General features: G+C 39.3%; 1 protein-coding gene across 1 annotated transcript in view; it reads left to right on the top strand.

Annotated features, from left to right (window-relative positions):
- Positions 1-1,649: 1,649 nt before the first annotated feature.
- The window catches only part of Pramel33 (PRAME like 33), a 54,505-nt gene continuing 35,180 nt past the window's right edge, over positions 1,650-20,974 (top strand). Inside the window, exon 1 of the mRNA XM_006535296.3 lies at positions 1,650-1,688. The gene's annotated coding sequence lies outside the window, so the exon portion shown is untranslated. The remainder of the gene's footprint in view (positions 1,689-20,974) is intronic.

Here is a 20,974-nt window from a genome sequence, read left to right as displayed (position 1 = left end):
TTTTCTTTATTTACATTACAAATGCTATCCCAAAAGTTCCCCAGACCCTCCCCCCACTCTCCCCTCCCCCTCCACTCCTACTTCTTGGCCCTGGCGTTCTCCCGTACTGAGGCATATAAAATTTGCAAGACCAAGTGGCCTCTCTTCCCAATGATGGCCAACTAGGCCATCTTCTGATACATATGCAGCTAGAAATATGAGCTCCAGGGGTACTGGTTAGTTCATATTGTTGTTTCGCCTATATGGTTGCAGACCCCTTTAGCTCCTTGGGTACTTTCTCTAGCTCCTGCATTGGGGGCCCTGTGTTCCATCCAATAGCTGACTTTGAGCATCCACTTTTGTGTTTGCCAGGCCCTGGCATAGCCTCACAAGAGACAGCTATATAAGGGTCCTTTTTGCGCTCCACTATGATCATAGCAGCCTTATTTATAATAGCCAGAAGCTGGAAAGAACACAGATGCCCCTCAACAAAGGAATGGATACATAAAATGTGGTACATTTACAGAATGGAGTACTACTCAGCTATTAAAAAGAATGAATTTATGAAATTCCTAGGCAAATGGATGGACCTGGAGGGCATAATCATGAGTGAGGTAACCCAATCACAAAAGAACTCACATGATATGTACTCACTGATAAGTGGATATTAGCCCAGAAACTTAGGGTACCCAAGATATAAGATACAATTTGCAAATCATATGAAACTCAAGAAGAATGAAGACCAAAGTGTGGACACTTTGCCCCTTCTTAGAATTGGGAGCAAAACACCCATGGAAGGAGTTACAGAGACAAAGTTTGGAGCTGGGATGAAAGGATGGACCATCTACAGACTGCCATACCCGGGGATCCATCCAATGTAAATATTTTTACATTTTTACCAATATATCTAAGAATTGATTTAAGATTTCTTTTTTGAGTTGCTACCATAAGAACTTCATGAAACTGCTTTTATGTTCAAATATGAAATTTCGTGTAAAGTAAATCTTTTTTCAGAACATTGCTACTCCTATTTGGCACAAGAATAAAGTATGTTTTATTCCCTTAAAGATCAGAGCTGGTTTGTCTGGTTTTCTTTTGTTTTGTTTTGTTGTTGTTGTTGTTATTGTATTGTTTGCTTGGTATTGGGGGGGGGGGGTTGGTTGTTCTTATTGTTTCTTATCAACAAGAGGAACTCCACTTCTCCCCTGGATTGATGTGTCAATGTTAACTCTTTGTTCATGACACAAAGAACCTGAGCATTGCATTGTGAGACATCATGGATCATTTCCAGTAACAATACACATACAAAATTACACATACACACATGAACTTACGGGTGTGTGTATAGATGCCTAATATATATAACTACAACCTGCTGAGTCTTATTTACTCTTTACTTTGTATATGTGTTTTCAAGTACAACCACCTGGAACTGCACAGCAATTAGGAGGCTCAGGTTTTTGTAATAATTCCCCCCTCACTCAGCAGCCCTTAGTTAACTGCAATTTTTGAACTAGAGGTGGGGCTATCTGAGATTTACCCCTTCCCATCAAATCAAATTGTAGATTGTGGGGGGATCTGTGGTGGTGAAGAGGAGAAGTGAGGAGGAAAGTGGCTTTTTGCTCCAGAGGAGTCAGGAAAACTTTCAGAGTTCTAGAACCTAAAACTTCAGCCTGTCCTTGCTTGCAATAGGAACACTGTCACCTCAGGTAAGTTAAACACCTGCATTCTGCAGCCCACCCTGCCACTCCATGCTGAGGACATTAGGTGGCACAAAGCACTGTAATTTCTGACCCAAGATTTGCAGATTAGAGATTTGTTTCAAACCCAAATTCAGTTTTATCTTTAACTGAGTGTTTTCTTTGATAATTTGTAAGTCTTTTAATTTTTGAGACAGCATTTTGCTATGTTGCCCAGATTGGCCTGGAACAGACCATGTAGCTAAGAGTGGTTGGAACCTGAAATCCACCTGTCCCTGTCTCCTGAATACTTGAGTCATTGGCATGTGTCACCAAATCCAGCCTCAGCTCCCAGGGGCTCACATTACAGGCTGTTACTCAAGAATCTTCTGTTTCATTTTAGTGTTTCTGGCTAGTTTGATTACTTAGTTAGTTTTTGCTAAGCTGAAACATGGTCTCCAGGCTACCCCAGAAATATATATGTATCTTAGATTAGTTTGAGCAGCAGAGACCTTCTGCCTCTACCTCCTAAGTGGTGGGACACAAGTCCAAGCACCGTATCCTCTTAACAGCGTGTGGTGATGAAGAGTGCTCAAAGCATGCTAGACAAGCCTTCCTGAAACTCACTACATGTCTAGTATCTACATTTAAACTTTTATTTCAATTACTTTTTGTCAGCATTCAGGAAACATAGACTCATTAGAGAAAAGTGAAATTCTCATAGATAAGAGAAATTTATAGAAAAATACATTAAATATCTTGAAGAGGGGTTTTCCTCTGTTGCCAATAAGAGAAAATTCTGTTGGGTTGGAATTTGTGTGTGAATGTGTATAAGTGTGTGTGTGTGTTTGTGTGGAGAGAGAGAGAGAGAGAGAGAGAGAGAGAGAGAGAGAGAGAGAGAGAGAGAGAGAGAGAAAGAGAGAGAGAGAGAGAGAGAGAGAGAGAGGGAGGGAGAGAGATGTGTGTGTGTTTTGTGACAACCTGACACTGGCTAGAGTCATCTGAGAGGAGGGAATATGCCTCCATAAGACTGTGCTATAGGTAAGCCTGTGGAGCATTTTCGTAATTAGTGATTAATGGGGAAGGGCACAGCCCATTGTGGGTAGTTCCACACCTGGGCTCATGGACCTGGTTCATCACAGCAAACAATCCCAAAGACATAACCTGGTACTGGCATAGTGGGCTGTTGTTTTGACACACCTGGTCATGTTTTAGGGAGGATTGTGGAAGGACTTTGGAAATTTGGACTAGAAAATCCATTGAGTGAGGAGATCTGAGCTAGGTGTTCTGTAGGATGTTGGGAGGTAAGAGCATTGAGAGCAGTACAGATGATGGAGGCATGACTTGAAATGCTTCAGAGGGAAGCCAAGACACTACTGAGTCATTTGAGTTAAGTCTTCATAGTTCAGATTTTAGCTTAAGAATCAGCTCTTGATTAACAAGTCACCAGAACAAGTAAAGTGAAACCTTTGATTTCCTGAAATATCAACAGGTCAGCTGGGGCTGAAGAATCAGCTGAGATAATAGACCAGCATTATTGAGGTAAGGCCATCTGGAAAGTGTTCTCTCAGAATCCAAAGAAACTTTATTCCAAGGTTGACAGGTGAACTCGGTAGTGAAAGAATCACCCTGGTGGTGCTGGTTTTGAAGTTACGGGAGAACAGGTGAAGCTTGGCACTGGAAAGCAGTGCTGGAGTCTTGGAGTCTTAGGGTCTAGGAAAGGCTATGGGTGAAAGTGCTACCCAGTTGAGAGACCCCAGCATTTGGAGATGCAGTACCTAGGCATAAGTAACAAGAACAGCAGATATGGAATGGAGCCAGCCTGAGCCTAGAAGACAAGCTCTGTGTGCTATACAGGACAGAGTGGAGAAGTGATCCGAGCCCTTTGAAGGAACCAAGAAGAGACAGGGTAGTACCCAGACATTGGACATTGAGTACATTATACTCTTGCCATTGAGGTTGGCTCTAATCTGATTGTGACTGTGCTCTGGTTCTCTCCTTTTTTGACATTTGATTTTCACAAGAGCCCAAACATGAGAGACTTTGAATTTTGAAAGGAGATTTTTGTATTTTAAAAGGGAATGGATTTTTTTTAGAATATTCTTCTCTAATATATATGACCCATCTAAAGCACATTTTCCTCTTCTACTCCTCCCAACTCCCTGTCAATATATACCTCCCTCCCCAGATCCTATCCCCCTTTGTTTTCTCTTCAGAAAAAAAGCAGGTTTCAAAGGGATGAAAGCCAGAGACAACAAAACAAGGCAAGACAAAGGCCCCAAGGCTGTACAAGGGAACCCAATAGGAGAAAAGAGACTAGATGATTTCCATTAATGTATTAATTTATTTATTTTACATCCAGAATGCAGCTTTCCCTCCCTGTCTTCCCAGTCACTCCCTCTCACCTCCCTTCCCTCCACTCCCCTTCATTTCTCCCCAGAGAAGTGGAGGCCTCCAATGGATTTGCCTTGGTATATCAAGTTTCAGTGGACTAGTTGCATCCTTTTCTATTAAGGCAAGAAAAGGCAGCCAAGTTAGGGGAAAGGGATCCAAAGGCAGTTAGCCCCTGGCCCTGCTATTAGGGATCCCATGGAAAGAACAAGGTGCACATCTCTTACATCTGTGTAGGGAGCCTATTTCTATCCTATGGATGCATTTCGGTTGGTAATTCAGTCTCAGTGAGCCCCTATGGGGCAAGGTTGGTTGAATTTGTAGGTTTTCTTGTATCCTTGGCTTATCTGATTCTTCAATCTTACCTCCCCCTCTTCCACATATTCTTCAAGCTCTGCCTAATGTTTTGCAGTGGGTCTCTGCATCTGTTTCTATGTGGTGCTGGATGAAGCCTCTCAGATGGCATGTAAGCTAGGCTCCTGTCTGTAAATATCCACACTATTGTTACTATAACATCAGGGGTGGTGTTTCTCTCATGGCATGGGTCTCACATTGGGCCAGTCATTCATTAGGCATTCCTGCAATTTCTGCTGCTTCTTTATCCATGCATATTTATAAGCAGGAAAATTTGTGTGTCAAAAGTTTGTGGGTGAGTTGTTGTCTCCATCAGAAGACTTGCCTAATTACAAGAAGTGACTGGTTCATGTTCCATAGGTCCTATTGCAAGAAGTCATAGCTAGGGTCACTCACTCTCATAGATTCCAGGGAGTTTCCATTGTCCTAGTTATCTAGCTCATCTCAGATATTCTCCGCAGTCACAGATTCCACTTCTCTCTCGCTTCATCTTCACCATATGTGACGACTCTGGTTACTGTCCAGAATTTCCCTTACATATAGTTCCCTCCATCCATCTACTCCTGAAGTGTACTTTATTTATGTTCTTATTTAGATTCAAATATCTTCTGCTGGACCTTTCTTCTTAGTTTCTTTAAGCCTCTGGATAACAAGGTTATCCTGTACTTTATGGTTACAATTCACTGCTGAGTACACGCCACATTTGTCTTTCTGAGTCTGGGTTTAGCCTGCAAGTTTCATGATGTCATTGTTTTTAACAGCTGAGTAGTATTCTGTTGTGTAAATGTAGCATATATTCATTTTCCATTCTTCAGTTGAGGGACATTTGGGTTGTTTCAAGTTTCTAGCTATTTCCAATAAAACTGCACATAGTTAAAACACTATTCTTGTGGTATGACGCAGCATCTTTTGAGTATATGACCAGGAGTGGTATAAGCATTTCAGAGATAATTATTTCCAATTATTTGAGAAAGCACTGAATTTATTTTCAGACTGGTTGTACAAGTTTGCACTCCTATCAGCAAAGGAAGAGAGTGTTCCCCATGCTCCACACTCTAGCTAGCATGAACTGTTGCCCTTCTAAAGGGTGTAAAATGAAATCCCAGAGTCATTTTGATTTGGATTTCCCTGATGACTAAGGATGTTGAGCATTTCTGTAAGTGCTTCTTGGTCATTAAATATTCCTCTGTTGAAAATTCTATTTAGCTATATACCCCTTTTTAAAATTTAGGCTATTTGGTTTGTTAGTGTCTACCTTTTTTAGTTCTTTAGGTACTTTGGATATCAGCCCTCTTTCAGATGGAAGGTTGGTGGAGATCTTTTCCCAATCTCTAGGCTACTGTTTTATCCTTTTGACCACTGTCCTTGACAAAAATCTCCTTTTCCATACAGGAGATGTTTTAGTTTCATGAGGTTCCATTTATTACTTTTTGATCTTAGTGACTGAGATGTTGGATCTTTCAGGAAGATGTCTCCTGTACTAATGGATTCAAAGCTATTACCCACTTTTTAATTATATTTAATGTATCTAGGTTTAGGTTGAGGTTTTTGGTCCGCTTGGACTGGAGTGTTCTGTAGGGTGATAGATATGGACCTATTTGAATTCTTCTACATGCAGACATCCAGTTAGAGCAGCACCATTTGTTGAAGATCTTTTCTTTTTTGTTGTATGGTTTTGCCTTCTTTGTCAAAAACCAATATCAATAATTGTAGTGGTTTATTTCTGGGTCCTCAATTTGGATCAACCTCTCTGTCTTGATACCAATGATTCAAGGTTTATTACTATTACTCTCTACTACCACTTGAAGTCAGAGATGGTGATGACTCCAGAACTTTTATTATACAGGACTGCTTTAATTATCTTGTTTATTTTTCCATATGAAGATTATAATAGTTCTTTCCATGTCTGTAAATAATTGTGTTGGGATTTTGACAGGAATTGCATTGAATCTGTAGATTGCTTTTGGTATTACAGCTATTTTCACTAGATTGAGGCTACCAATCCATGTATGTGGAGATTTTTCCATGTTCTGATATCTTCCTCAATTTCTTTATCCAATTTCTTTCAATTTTCTTTCTTCAAAAACTTGAAGTTCTTGTCATTGGTGTCTTACACTTGCTTGAGTAGAGTTACACCAAGATATTTTGTAAGTATTATAAAGGGTAATGTTTCTATAATTTCTTTCTAAGTCAGTTTATCATTTGTCTAAAAAAGGGTTATTTTTTTTTACAGTGAGTTTTGTTATCTAGCCATTTTGCTGAAGGTGTTTATCAGTTGTAGGAATTCTCTGATAGAATTTTGGAGATCTCTTATCTATACTATCATATGATCTGTGACTAGTGATACTTTTTCTTCGTTTCCAATTTTGTCCCCTTGAAATCCTTTAGTTTTTGCTCTAGCTAGAATTTCAAGTACTGTGTTGAGTAGATAGGGAGAGAGTGGGAAGACTTGTTGCTGGTTTTACTGAGATTGCTTTAGGTTTCTCTTTTTAATTTGATGTTGCCTATTGGTTTGTTGTATGTTGCTTCTACTATGTTTACATATCCAACATGTATCCTGATAACCTTAAGACTTTTAACATAATAGGCTGTTTTTGTCAAAGGCTTTCTTATCATACAGTGATATAGATGGTCCTGTGATATTTTTAAGGTTGTATTTATGGTGAAATACATTGGTGAATTTTCATATGTTGAACTCTCCTTGCATCCCTGGGATGAAGCCTATTTAATTATGGTGGATTATGTCTTTGATGTGTTCTTGGATTCAGTTTCCTATATTTTATTGAGTATTTTTGTATAAATGTTCATAAGGGATGTTAATCTGAAGTTCTCCTTTATGTTGAGGCTTTTTATAAGTTAAGTAACAGGGAGACTCTGGTCTTAGAATGAGTTTGTCAGTGTTCCTTTTGTTTCTATTATATGGAATAATTTGAGGATTATTGGCATAAGCTCTTCTTTGGAAGTATGGTAAAGTTCTGCACTAAAGCCATCTGACCCTAAGAATTTTTTGGATGAGTGATTTTTAATGACTACTACTATATCCCTAGGGGTTATAGGACTAGACAGTTAACTTGACATTGAGTTTTAACTTTTGTAAGTTGCATTTGCCTTGAAAATCATCCATTTCATTTAGATTTTCCAGTTTTAAGGAGTACAAGTTCTTGAAGTAAAACCTAATGATTTCTTTGGTGCCTGTTGTCATTATTTGCATTTCTGATTTTGTTAATTTGGGTAGTGTCTCTCTGCCTTTTGTTAGTTTGACTAAAGATTTGTCTGTCTTGTTGGTCTTCTCAAAAAACCAACTTGATGCTTGATTCTTTGTACTGTTCTTTTTGTTTCTAATTGATTGGTTTCAGCTCTATTGTCTACAACTATTGGATGTGTTTGCTTCTTTTCTTTCTAGGGCTTTCAGGTGTAGTATTAAATTGCTAGTATGAGAAATCTAATTCTTTATAAAGATACTTAGTGTTATGAATTTACCTCTGAGAACTGTATTCTCTGTGTCCCATAAGTTTCGATATGTTCAGCCTTCATTTTTACTGAATTATCAAAAGATTTTAATTTAGTTCTTCTTTGACCCAGTGATCATTGAGTAGAGAGTTGTTCAGCTCGTATGAGGTTGTTAGTTTTCTGTTGTTTCTATTGTTATAGTAATTGATAAGACACAGGGATTTATTTCAACTTTCTTATATCTTTTTAGGTTTTCCCTGTAACCAATTACATGTTTAATTACATGTTTAATTTGAGGTGCTGAGCAGAAGGCATATCCTTTGTAATTGGGTGAAAGGGTCTGTAGATATCTGTTATGTCCACTTGAAACATACATCTCTTTCATTATTTCTCTGTTTACTGTTTGTCTCAATGACTTGTCTTTTAGTGAAAGTGGGGTATTGATGTATCACACTATTAATGTGTGATACTCCAGGTTTGAATTTAACTTTAGAAAAGTTTGTTTTATGTTTGTGTGTGCTTTGCATTTGGAGCATAAATGATCATACTTGAAACATTCTCTTAATGGATTTTTTTTTTTACTATGAAGTGTCCTACAATAATTTTCATTGAAAATCTGTAAAAATATCAAGATGGCTACACTAACTTGCTTTTTTGGTTTGTTTGCTTGGAAAATCTTTTTCGAGACCTTTACTCTAAGGTAATGTCTATCTTTGTTGTTGAAGTCTGTTTATTATATGGAGTAGAATGCAGGATGTTCTTTTCACATCCATTCTGTCTGTGTCTTTTTACTTGAAAATTGAGTCCTTGATGTTGAGAGATATTGATGACTAATGATTGGTAATTCCTATTTTGATGTTGGTGATGGGTGTGTGTGCACGTGTGTGTGTGTGTGTGTGTGTGTGTTCCCATGCTTTTGGTTTTGCTGGTGTGGAATTACTGTATTTGGGTTGGAGTGTTCCTTCTAGTATCTTCTGTAGGGCTGTATTTCGAGATAAATATTGTTTAAATTTTGTTTTCTCATGGAAAGTCTTGTTTTCACCATCGACAGTGATGCAAAGTTTTACCTGGGTATATTTGTCTGGGCCAGCCATTCGTAGTTTCTGCTGTAAGACATTTGCCAAGGCCCTTCTGGATATAAAGTCTCCTTTGAGAAGTTGGGTGTAATTTCAATAGGTCTCCCTTTATATGTAACATGACCCATGTAGCATCAAGTGGAGGACACTGGGATTCAGGGAAGCAACATACTGGAACTTTGACCCACTTGGACTGAGTATTTTGCAGGGTGATAAATATGGATCTATTTACATTCTTCTACATGCAGGCATTGAGTTAGACAAGTACCATTTGTTAAAGATCCTTTTTTCCATTGTCTGGTCTTGGCTTTGTCAAAAATCAAGGGACCATGGGTGTGGATAATCAATTCACTTCCATTGATCAACCTGTTTGTCTCAATACCACCATGCAGTTTATATAACTACTGCTCTGTAGTACCAGTAATACCACTTGAAATAAGGGATGGTGATAACTCCAGAAGTTCTTTCATTGTCCAGGATTGTTTTAACTATCTTAAGTTTTTTGTTTATTCATATGAAATTGAGAATTGCTCTTTCAAGGTCTGTAAATAATTGTGTTGGAGTTTGATGGGAATTGCATTGAATCTGTAGATTGCTTTTGATAAGGTAGCCATTTTCACTATGTTAATCCTACTGATCTGTAGAAAAATGGTATGACTCCCAGCCTGCTATCTGCAAGGTGACTTAAGGATTTCTGTTAATCTCAGCATACTGGAACATGGGAAAGACATTCTTTCTCAGCAGAGAACCCTGATGTTCAGCCAATTTAGCTGTGTGCCTGAGGAAGTAGCCTTCATGGCCATTATTATCTCATTAGAAATGTACTTTGTTTTTAATTAAACTAAGCAACACTTAAAAGAGGTGGGCCACTGAGAGACTTCTCACACAGCAAGGAGGTTTGGGTCACCATGAACCTAGATAAGTTATTGCTTGGAATATGGAAGCTGTTGAGAATTAGAAGCTGTAGGAAAACTTTATTCTGCTTGCCTATAAAGATGATTGAATGCTCAATAAACTATGCATTGGCACACTGTTACTATGCATCCCCTGTGTACTGATTAATGCAACTCTACCCTTGGTACCCAATGAGTTAGACATTGATACCAATCTGTGAGCCTGGAAGATCTTTCCATGTTCTGATGTCTTCCTCATTTTCTTTCTTCAAGGACTTGAAGTTCTTGTCATACAGGTCTTTCACTTGCTTGGTTATACAAAGATATATTATTTGTGATTGTTGTGAAGGGCATTGTTTGCCTAATTCCTTTTTCATCCCATTTATCATTTGTATAAAGGCAGGATACTGATTTTTTAAATTAGTTTTCTATCCAGCCACTTTACTAAAGATGTTTATCAGCTATCAGATTTCTCTGAAAAAATATTTGGACTCATAAACATATGTTATTATATAATCTGTGAATAGCAATACTTTGGCTTCCTCTTTTCCAATTTATATCCTATTTTTTTTTCTATGCCTTGTATCCCTGATCTCTCCAAGTCTTTCAATATAATATGTTGGATTTTGTCAAAGTCTTTCTCAATAGCATGTAATTTTTTCCCTTGGTGTGTTTATATGGTAGATTACATTGATGTATATTTTTTGGGGGTGGGGGGTGCGTCAAGACAGTGTTTCTCTGTGTAGCCCTGGAACTCACTCTGTAGACCAGGTTGGCCTCGAACACAGAAAATTGCCTGCCTCTGCCTCCCAAGTGCTAGGATTAAAGGTGTGTGCCACCATGCCTGGCTGCATTTTTGTATTTTAACCCAACCCTGCTTCCTTGGTATGAAGCCTACTTTATCATAGTGGATTGTGACTTTGATGTCTTCTTGGGTTCTGTTTGCTAATATCATATCGAGTATTTTTGCATCAGTGTTCATAAGGGAAAGGTGTCTGAAATTTTCTTTGTTTGTTGAGGCTTTGTGTTGTTTAGGTATCAAGGTGACTCTTCCTTCATAGATTAGGTTTGGCAATATTCATTCTGTTTCTACATTGTGGAATAGCATGAGGGGTATTTGTAGCTGTCCAGTAGCCATGGAAGAACTGGGTTGCCGGGAAATGATAATGGATGGAATGCAAGAGAAGGATGAAGCGAAGATAAAGTTTCTGATCAAGGCTCCAAGTTTAATATTCAGCATTTTGTTTATACAGGGAAAGCCCACAGACCTCATTCTTTGTTTCAGCTGGAATATGTTGCAAAGAAAGCACAGAAGGCAGTCTATTCCTCTAAGTTCCTGTAGGAAATTGCAGGTGCAGACAAGTCCACCTAGGTTGTAAAACCCATTGTGGCAAGCACTCAAGATCTGTTTATCCTGCTCAAGGCTGGGGAAAGAGCACACAAGTAATGATATTATCTGTTCTTGGAAAGTCTGGTAAAATTATGCACTAAAAACCATCTGCCCCTGGCAAAGTTTTGGTTGAGGTTGGTATAGAGATTCAGAAGTTCAAACCATTGTCATCAAGGCAGGAGCATGGTAGCATCCAGACAGAGCTGAGAATTTTACATCTTTATATGAAGGCTGCTAGTGGAAGACTAGCTTGCAGGATAGGTAGAACGTATTGTTTAAATTGGGTTTTGTAATGGAGTATCTTGTCTTCTCTGTCCATGATGATTGAAAGTTTTGCTGGGTATAATAGTCTGGGTTGGTACCTGTGATCTCTTAGAGACTGTAAGACATCTCCCCAGTCCATTATGGCTTTTAAAGTCTCCTCTAAGAATTCTCCTGTAATTCTACATTTTTATGTTACTTGGCCTTCATCCCTATCACCTTTTACTATTCTTTTCTTTGTTTTATATGTTTACTGTTTGATTATTATGTGGCAGAAGGATTTTTTTCCAATCTACTACTTGTTCTTTAAGCTTCTTGTATGTTTATAGGCATCCTTTCCTTTAGGGGAAATAAATTTTCTTCTATAATTTTGTTAAAGATATAATGTCAGCCTCTGAGGTGGGGCTTGAGGCTTATGAATATAGCCTGGTTGTGCCAGGCCTCCAAGAATGCAGGAGGAGCTAGCTGTGGACCAAGAAATAGACAGCAGAAGGTTCAGGGATTGCAGTGTCAGAACTCCCTAACACTGAGTTTGCTCAGAGGGGCCAGGAGGCAGGGAATTGTGATAGTGCTCAGTAATATTTTATACATCAAAGCCACTAGCAAAACATCTTAAGCTAACTTTATTAACAACCACCATTTCAACTCTTTCTAAGGTTGGTTGACATTAATAAAAATCTACAGCTCTAAGTCCTTTCTGAGGGTGGTGGTTAAACCATTAATCTGCTGTGAAGCCATGTTTGGAAAAGATCATTCACTATTAATGTAAGTGCCAATGATACTACCAGGCAAGGGGCTGGAAGCTTCCTTAGAGATTTCATAGAACTCATAGATTAGGAGGGGCATGAGAGCAAGAAGCAGAGCAAAACTCCATAACAGCATGAAGTCCACAGGACACAGCCTTCAGGGCTCTGCCTCTCCAAGGCACACCCATTGTGATTGTGCCAAATGTGAAATTCCATGGATTCTAAAGTTTTTTCTTGATCCTCTAGTTCAGCTCTAACATTCATTTTTGTCCATATTTTATTTCCTTGTCATAGAATTTGCCATTGGTAAGTTAGGAGCATTGGCTGAGGACAAGTAGGAGGACATTGATCTGAGTCTGTCATCTCACATTCCAGAAAGTCCAGGGGCTGCAGAGTATCTACTACATTCTCTAAATGCTTGAAGAAGCTTCATATATAAAGGGAATTGGACACAAATCATGTCCAGATGTCTTAGTTGACTGAGGCTCTAACTCTGGGAAAATTAGTATAGGCATGCCCTATAAATCTGGTTAGAAATGATAGAGACCCTTTACAATAATGAATCTAATTTAGCCAAGCTTTCCACAATTGTCCAGCTTGGTTTTAGGTGGCAGTGTTAGTATTATTTTTGACCTCTTTAAAATGATCATGTCAGTATATGCACTCAGAACTTGTATATCCTGAGAGGTTTGTAGTCCAAAGGTAATTTGGGGTAATAGTTGTCTGTTTAGTGGCAACCCTGGCTAGGCAGAACACAGCTGTCAACTGAAATTGTCCACTGTTTGTGGAGAATCTCCTGGCATAGAGGCATCAGTCAGTTCGACCCAGTAGTTAGTATTACCACAGAGACCTCACATGTTACTATTAGGAGTAATAGAAAACTTAAACTTTTTTTTAGATTTATTTATTTATAATGTGTACAGCATTCTGTCTGCATGTATCCTGCAGGGCAGAAGAGGGCACCAGATCTCATTATAGATGGTTGTAAGCCACCATATGCTTGTGGGGAATTGAACACAGGACCTCTAGTAGAGCAAACAATGCTCTTAACATCCAAGTCATCTCTGAGGCCCAAACATAAACATTTTAAATATCATTATCTTAGGGTTTCCATTGCTTTGAAGAGATAGCATGACTAAGGCAAGTCTTCATCAAGTCAGCTTTTCATTAACCAACCAGGGATAATTGGGGAGCATTTTTACACCACAAAGATACAGGAGATGGATAAATACTCTTGACAATGCCTGTGCCTAGACTGTACCCAGTTCTCAGGATACAGAAATCATCATCTGAGTACACAATGCACAAGATCCTCCTCCAAAATCTCCCACCTTTAGTCCAAAAAAAGGCTTTATCCATATAACAAACTATACAATAGGAACAATGATGAAAAAGTTATCAAAACGTATCAGGTAAGAATTAGGCATAATATCCAGTCCACTTGTATTATCCAACATTGGAGAATGCACTGTACTATCTATGCTCTCTCCTTGAGTTCAGAGTCCTGTACTTAAGTCATTTTCTATCATAGCTTGCAGTTGTCATCGTGAAAAAAAATCTACTTAGACCTAAAACTATCTTTTTAAAGCATTTTGCTTAATCTAAAATATCTTCAGGTTAATTGTGAGATTAAAAGCATCTAGTGCTCCACCTCATTAGAGATTTGATAAGGAACATAACTTTAGTGTGCTTGCACAGTAAGCAACTTCTAAAATTATTGAAAAAAAAAAAACAGACAGCAGTCTACATGGAGAACTACCCAAATTTTCTATATAAAATTGGACTATCCAACTTAAGTCTTCTGACCAGTATGATATAAATTTTTGAGAAGCAGGAAGTATGAAGAACTTGCCCCCCTTGGACCTGGTAAAGTTCAGCAATCAACTTACTTTCTCTCTCTCTCTCTCTCTCTCTCTCTCTCTCTGGTGTGTTAGAGGTTGTGATTGTGTGGGCTTCCCTTATTTTGGTTATTCTGTAATGGAATTATTTTCTGTGTGTTTTTTTTAATCTACATGAAATGGATGATTTTATTGTATTTTGTTATTATTTTTTTTATGTATGAGTGTTCTGATGCGTTTGCACCGACATGCCAGAAGAGGGCATAAGAGCCCCTTATAGATCATTGTGAACTACCAAGTGGTTGATGGAAATTGAACTCAGAACCTCTGGAAGAGCAGCCAATGCTCTTAACTGCTGAGCCATCTCTCTAGCCCCCCTGTAGTTTTTAAAGTTGTAGTTAACCTGTTGGGCTGAAGTTTTTCATCTAAAATTTTCTGTAGGTCTAGATTTGTTGAATAGATAATTTTAAAGTTTGCTTTTGACTTGGAATATCTTTTCCATCTATGGTGATTGAGAGTTCTGCTAGGGATAGTAGTCTACATTGGCATCTGTGGTCTCATAAAAGATGCAAGACATCTGTTCAGGCCCTTCTATATTTTAGAGTCTCTGTTGAAAAGTCAAATGTAGAGCTCTGCCTGACCAGTGGCACCAGTTCCTTCCAGTCTGGGCCAATGTCCTGAGCAGAACTGGGGTGTGAACTCCACAGCCAAACCCACAACACCCAGAGAAGATCCACTCCAAGGTGTTAACACTCCCGGGATCATAGAGGAGGACACAAAATCTGCCCCAACACCTGAAGTAACTGAGACGAGTGGGACCCGGGAACCCAGGAACTCCATCTGACCAGTGGCATGGATTTCTTCCAATCTGGGCCAGTGCCCTGAGCAGACCTTGGGTGTGAACTCAGAAGCCAGCCCCACAATACCCAGAAAAAAATCCACTCCCAGACGCTCTAACATGCTCAGGTCCTCAGGGTCCCAGGAGCTTGGTAACACCATGATCGCATGGTTCCAGAGAGAGCTTGACTTCCAGGAGTTCTGACACACACAGGACCTCAGGAATTCAGGATCCTAGGACTTCAGGAACCCAGAATCACAGGATCACAGAGAAAGCTGAACTCTGAGGAGTTCTGACACAACCAGGATCACAAGAAGGACAAGCTCCAGTAAATAGCAAGGGCAGGTAGCTCTAGAGATAATCAGATAGCTGGAGGCTATAAAAACATAAGCAACACAAACCAAGGTTACTTGGCATCATCAGAACACAATTCTCCCACAATAGCAAGTCTGGGATATACCATCACATCTGATAGAGCAAAATTCAAATCTAAAATCGCTTCTCAGGGTGATGATAAAGAACTTTTTTTTTAATTACGTATTTTCCTCAATTACATTTCCAATGCTATCCCAAAAGTCCCCCACACCCTCTCCCCCCCTCCCCTACCCACCCATTCCCATTTTTTGGCCCTGGCGTTCCCCTGTACTGGGGCATATAAAGTTTGCCTGACCTATCGGCCTCTCTTTCCAGTGATGGCCGACTAGGCCATCTTTTGACACATATGCAGCTAGAGTCAAGAGCTCTGGGGTACTGGTTAGTTCATAATGTTGTTCCACCGATAGGGTTGCAGATCTCTTTAGCTCCTTGGATACTTTCTCTAGCTCCTCCAATGGGGTCCCTGTGATCCATCCAATAGTTGACTGTGAGCTTCCACTTCTGTGTTTGCTAGGCCCGGGTAAGAAGGACATAAATAACTCCCTTAAATACAGGAGAATACAGGTAAATAGCCAGAAGCCCCTAAAGAGGAAACATACACCCCTTAAAAAAATACAGGAAAACACAATCAAATAGGTGGAGGAAATGAACAAATCCATCCCAGATATAAAAATGGATATAGAAGCAAGAAAGAAATCACAAAGGGAGACAACCCTGGCGTTTAAAAACCTAGGAAAGAGATCAGGCATCACCAACAGAATACAAGAGATAGAAGAGAGAATCTCAGGTGCAGAAGATACCATAGAAAACATTGACACAACAGTCAAAGAAAGTGCAAAAAGCAGGTTGACAGATTCCAAGTAAGAAGGCCTGTCAAGTTGACAAACTGGGAGAAGGTATGGGTGGAGGAAGATAAAAGGAGCTGAGAGACATAGATATTGTTTTTATGACTTTTCTTTACCACAGGCTGCCACAAACCACTACAGCTGGGTAGGAGAGTCCCTGGGATTGGATTCTCAAAGTCAGGTGGGTAAGGATTTGGTGGTGACAAACAGAAACAAACACAGAGGCAGTTTGAATCTGAGTGTATTCTGCAGCTCTCAATCAACAGAGAAACTGGTGTTACAGCTCTGAAAAGCTGTATTCAGTGAAGCAGCAAAATAGAACAGACATAATCATTTACAATAATCATAATCATGTACAATAATCATTTTATACATCAAAATACAAAATCATCTAGGGATACTGGCAAATTCCCAAGAACAAGCTAATGAGTTTTTATGATCAGGTACTATTTAGCCTCTAGTTCCTGTTCTTCTGTAATTCTTCAAAACATAAACTGTTTTAATTCTATTTAAGACTTTCTTAAACAAGATTCCAAAACCTACTTCTGATGACACACATGCAGACACATATAATATTATTGTTGGGAAAGTTTATATTTATCACTACTATCTTATACGTGATTTATAAAGTGAAGTCCTGGTTTTCCAAGAGATGAGGTCATGTTTAGTGATTCCATTTCAAGAGATGGTTTTGTAACCATAATACTTAAGATCTTGGGCTGGTGAGATGGCTCAGTGGGTAAGAGCACCTGACTGCTCTTCCAAAGGTCCAGAGTTCAAATCCCAGCAACTACATGGTGGCTCACAACCATCTGTAACAAGATCTGACTCCCTCTTCTGGTGTGTCTGAAGATAGCTACAGTGTACTTACTATAATAATAAATAAAAAAAAATCTTAAAAAAAATACTTAAGATCTTGGCCTGGGCTATTAGGAACATCTTGTATATAGGAAAAGGAATAGAAAACATAAAACTGATACGAGAACCATGGCTCATTAATTTTTCTCCTGTGAGGAATTTCACAACTGGTTCCAGGAGGCCTCCCCCTTTTGAAGTCAAATGCCTTAGTCTGTGGAAATTGTCACACAGATCTTTACTGGAGGTGATGTGGCAAAAGGCCAACCTAGATATCCATATGTGAACTACCTTAGCTGATAACTTTATCCACCTACTCAAGATTTTGAATCCTGACACGTCTGGCATCCATGTGTTCATTTTAACTCATCCCAGAGGGCATTTGTTGCAGAATCCTTCAATTTAGATACTTTATTCTACTTAAACAACAATAATGTCATCTAAAGAAGGGAACCATGTTCGTTTGCTCTTTCTTTCTTTCTTTCTTTCTTTCTTTCTTTCTTTCTTGACATTTTCTTTATTTACATTTCAAATGTTACCTCCTTTCCTCCCTGCCATTGAATTCTCCCTATACTGGGACATAGAGCCTTCAGAAGACCAAGGGCCTCTTCTCCTATTGATGCCCAATAATGCCATCTTTGGCTATATATGGTGGAGAGACATGGGTCCCTCCATGTCTTCGTTTGGTAGTTTAGTCCCTTGGAACTCTGGGGGTTCTTGTTGGTTGATATTGCTGTTCTTCCTATGGGATTTTAAACCCCTTCAGCTCCTTCAGTCCTTTCCCTAACTCTTCCATTGGGGAGCCTATGCTTAGCCCAATGGTTGGATGTGAGCATCTGGCTCTGTATTTCTCAGGTTCTGGCAGAGCCTCTCAGGAGAGCTATATCAGGTTCCTGTCAGCTTGCACTTTTTGGCATCCACAATAGTGTCTGGGTTTGGTGACTGTATATGGCATGGATTCCCAGGTGGTGCAGTTTCTAGGTAGACTTTCTTTCAGTCTCTGCTCCATACTTTGTCTCCATATTTGCTCCTGTGAATATTTAGTTCCCCTATCTAAGAAGGGCCAAAGTACCCACACTTTGGTTTTTCTTCTTCTTGAGCTTCATGTAGTCTGTGAATTGTATCTTGGTTATTCCTAGGTTTTGGCCTAATGTCAACAAATCAGTGATTGCGGACCATGTGTGTTCTTTTGTGATTGGGTTACCTCACTCAGGATAAGGCCCTCCAGGTCCAACCATTTGCCTAGGAATTTCATAAATTCATTCTTTTTAAAGGCTGAGTAATACTCCACTGTGTAAATGTACCACATGTTTTGTATCCATTCCTCTGTTGAAGAGCATCAAGGTTCTTTCCAGCTTCTGGCTATTATAAATAAGGCTACTATGAACATAGTAGAGAAAGTATCCTTATTACGTGGTGGAGCATCTTCTGAATATATGCCCATGTGTGGTATAGCTGGATACTCTGGTAGGACTATGTCAAATTTTCTGAGGAACAGAGAGAGACTTATTTCCAAAATAATTGTACCAGCCTGCAATCCCACCAGCAGTGGAGGGGTTTTCCTCTTTTTCCACATCCTCATCAGCATTTGCTGTCACCTGAGTTTTTGATCTTAGCCATTCTGACTGGTGTGAGGTGGAATCTCAGGGTTGTTTTGATTTTCATTTCCCGGATGACTAAGGGTGTTGAACCATTTCTTTAGGTGCTTCTTGGCATTTTGAATTTCCTCTATTGAGAATTCTGTTTAATCTGTTACCCATTTTTTAAATTAGATATTTTCCTCATTTATATTTCCAATGCTATCCCAAAAGTCCCCCATACCCTCCCCCAAACCCTCTACCCACCCACTCCCACTTTTTGGCCCTGGCATTCCCCTGTACAGGGGCATATAAAGTTTGCAAGTCCAATGGGCCTCTTTTTCCAGTGATGGCCGACTAGGCCATCTTTTGATACATATGCAGCTAGAGTCAAGAGCTCCAGGGTACTGGTTAGTGCATAATGTTGTTCCACCTATATGGGTTGCAGATCCCTTTAGCTTCTTGGGTATTTTCTCTAGCTCCTCCATTGGGGGCCCTGTGATCCGTCCAATAGCTGACTGTGAGCATCCACTTATGTGTTTGCTAGGCCCTGCATAGTCTCACTAGAGACTGTTATATCAGGGTACTATCAGCACAATCTTGCTAGTGTATGAAATGGTGTCAATGTTTGGAGGCTGATTATGCGATGGATCCTAAGGTCAAATCTAAGTGGATCAAGGAGCTGCACATAAAACCAGAGACACTGAAACTTATAGAGGTGAAAGTGGAGAGAAGCCTCGAAGATATGGGCACAGGGGGAAAATTCCTGAATAGAACAGCAATGGCTTGTGCTGTAAGAACGAGAATTGACAAATGGGACCTCATGAAACTGCAAAGCTTCTGTAAGGCAAAAGACACCGTCAATAAGACAAAAAGACCATCAACAGATTGGGAAAGTATCTTTACCTATCCTAAACCAGATAGAAGACTAATATCCAATATATATATAAAGAACTCAAGAAGGTGGACTCCAGAAAATCAAATAACCCCATTAAAAAATGGGGCTCAGAGCCAAACAAAGAATTCTCACCTGAGGAATACTGAATGGCCAAGAAACACCTGAAAAAATGTTCAGCATCCTTAATCATCAGGGAAATGCAAATCAAAACAACCATGAGATTCCATCTCACAGCAGTCAGAATGGCTAAGATCAAAAAATTCAGGTGACAGCAGATGCTGGCAAGGATGTGGAGAAAGAGGAACATTCCTCCACTGTTGGTGGGATTGCAAGCTTGTACAACCACTCTGGAAATCAGTCTGGTAGTTTCTCAGAAAATTGGACATGGTACTACCAGAAGATCCCACAGTACCTCTCCTGGGCATATATCCAGAAGATGTTCTAACTAGTAAGAAAGAAACATGCTCCACTATGTTCATAGCAGCCTTATTTATAATAGCCAGAAGCTGGAAAGAACCCAGATGTCCCTCAACAGAGGAATGGATAAAAAAAAAATGTGGTACATTTACACAATGGAGTACTACTCAGCCTTTAAAACGAATGAATTTATGAAATTCCTAGGCAAATGGTTGGACCTGGAGGGCCTTATCCTGAGTGAGGTAACCCAATCACAAAAGAACTCAAATGATATGTACTCAATGATAAGTGGATATTAGCCCAGAAAATTAGAATATCCAAGATATAAGTTACAGTTTGCAAAACACATGAAACTCAAGAAGAACGAAGACCAAAGTGTGGACACTTTGCGCCTTCTTAGAATTGGGAACAAAACACCCATGGCAGGAGTTACAGAGACAAAGTTTGGAGCTGAGATAAAAGGATGGACCATCTAGAGACTATTACCCATTTTTAATAGGGTTATTTAATTCTCTGGAGTCAAACTTCTTGAGTCCTTTGTATATATTGGATATTAGCCCTCTATCAGATGTAGGATTGGTAAACATTTTTATCCTAATCTGTTGTTTGCCATTTTGTCCTAAAGTGTCCTTTGCCTTTCAGAAGCTTTGCAATTTTATGAGTACCCATTTGTCCATTCTTGATCTTAAAGCATAAGCCACTGGTATTCTGTGCAGGAAAATTTCCCCTATGCCTATGTGTTCCCTACTTTTTCCTCTATGAGGTTCAGTGTATCATGTTTTATGTGGAGGTCCTTTATCCACTTGGACTTGAGCTTTGTACAAGGAGATAAGAATGGATCAATTTGCATTCTCTTACATCCTGACTGCCAGTTGAACCAGCACCATTTGTCGAAAATGTTGTCCTTTTTCCACTGAATAGTTTTAGATCCTTTCCCAAAAATCAAGTGATCTTAGGTGCATCGGTTCATTTCCGTGACTTCAATTCTATTCTATTGATCTTTGTGCCATTCTTCTGTATGAATACAATATATTTTTATTACTATTGATCTGTAATGAAGCTTGAGGTAAGAGATAGTGATTCCGCCAGAAGTTATTTTATTGTTGAGAATA

The sequence above is a fragment of the Mus musculus genome, chromosome 5, assembly GCF_000001635.26.
Source record: "Mus musculus strain C57BL/6J chromosome 5, GRCm38.p6 C57BL/6J".
NCBI lineage: Eukaryota > Metazoa > Chordata > Mammalia > Rodentia > Muridae > Mus > Mus musculus.
The sequence above is the reverse complement of the archived record's forward strand: the minus strand, read 5'-3'. Positions and strand labels throughout refer to the sequence as shown.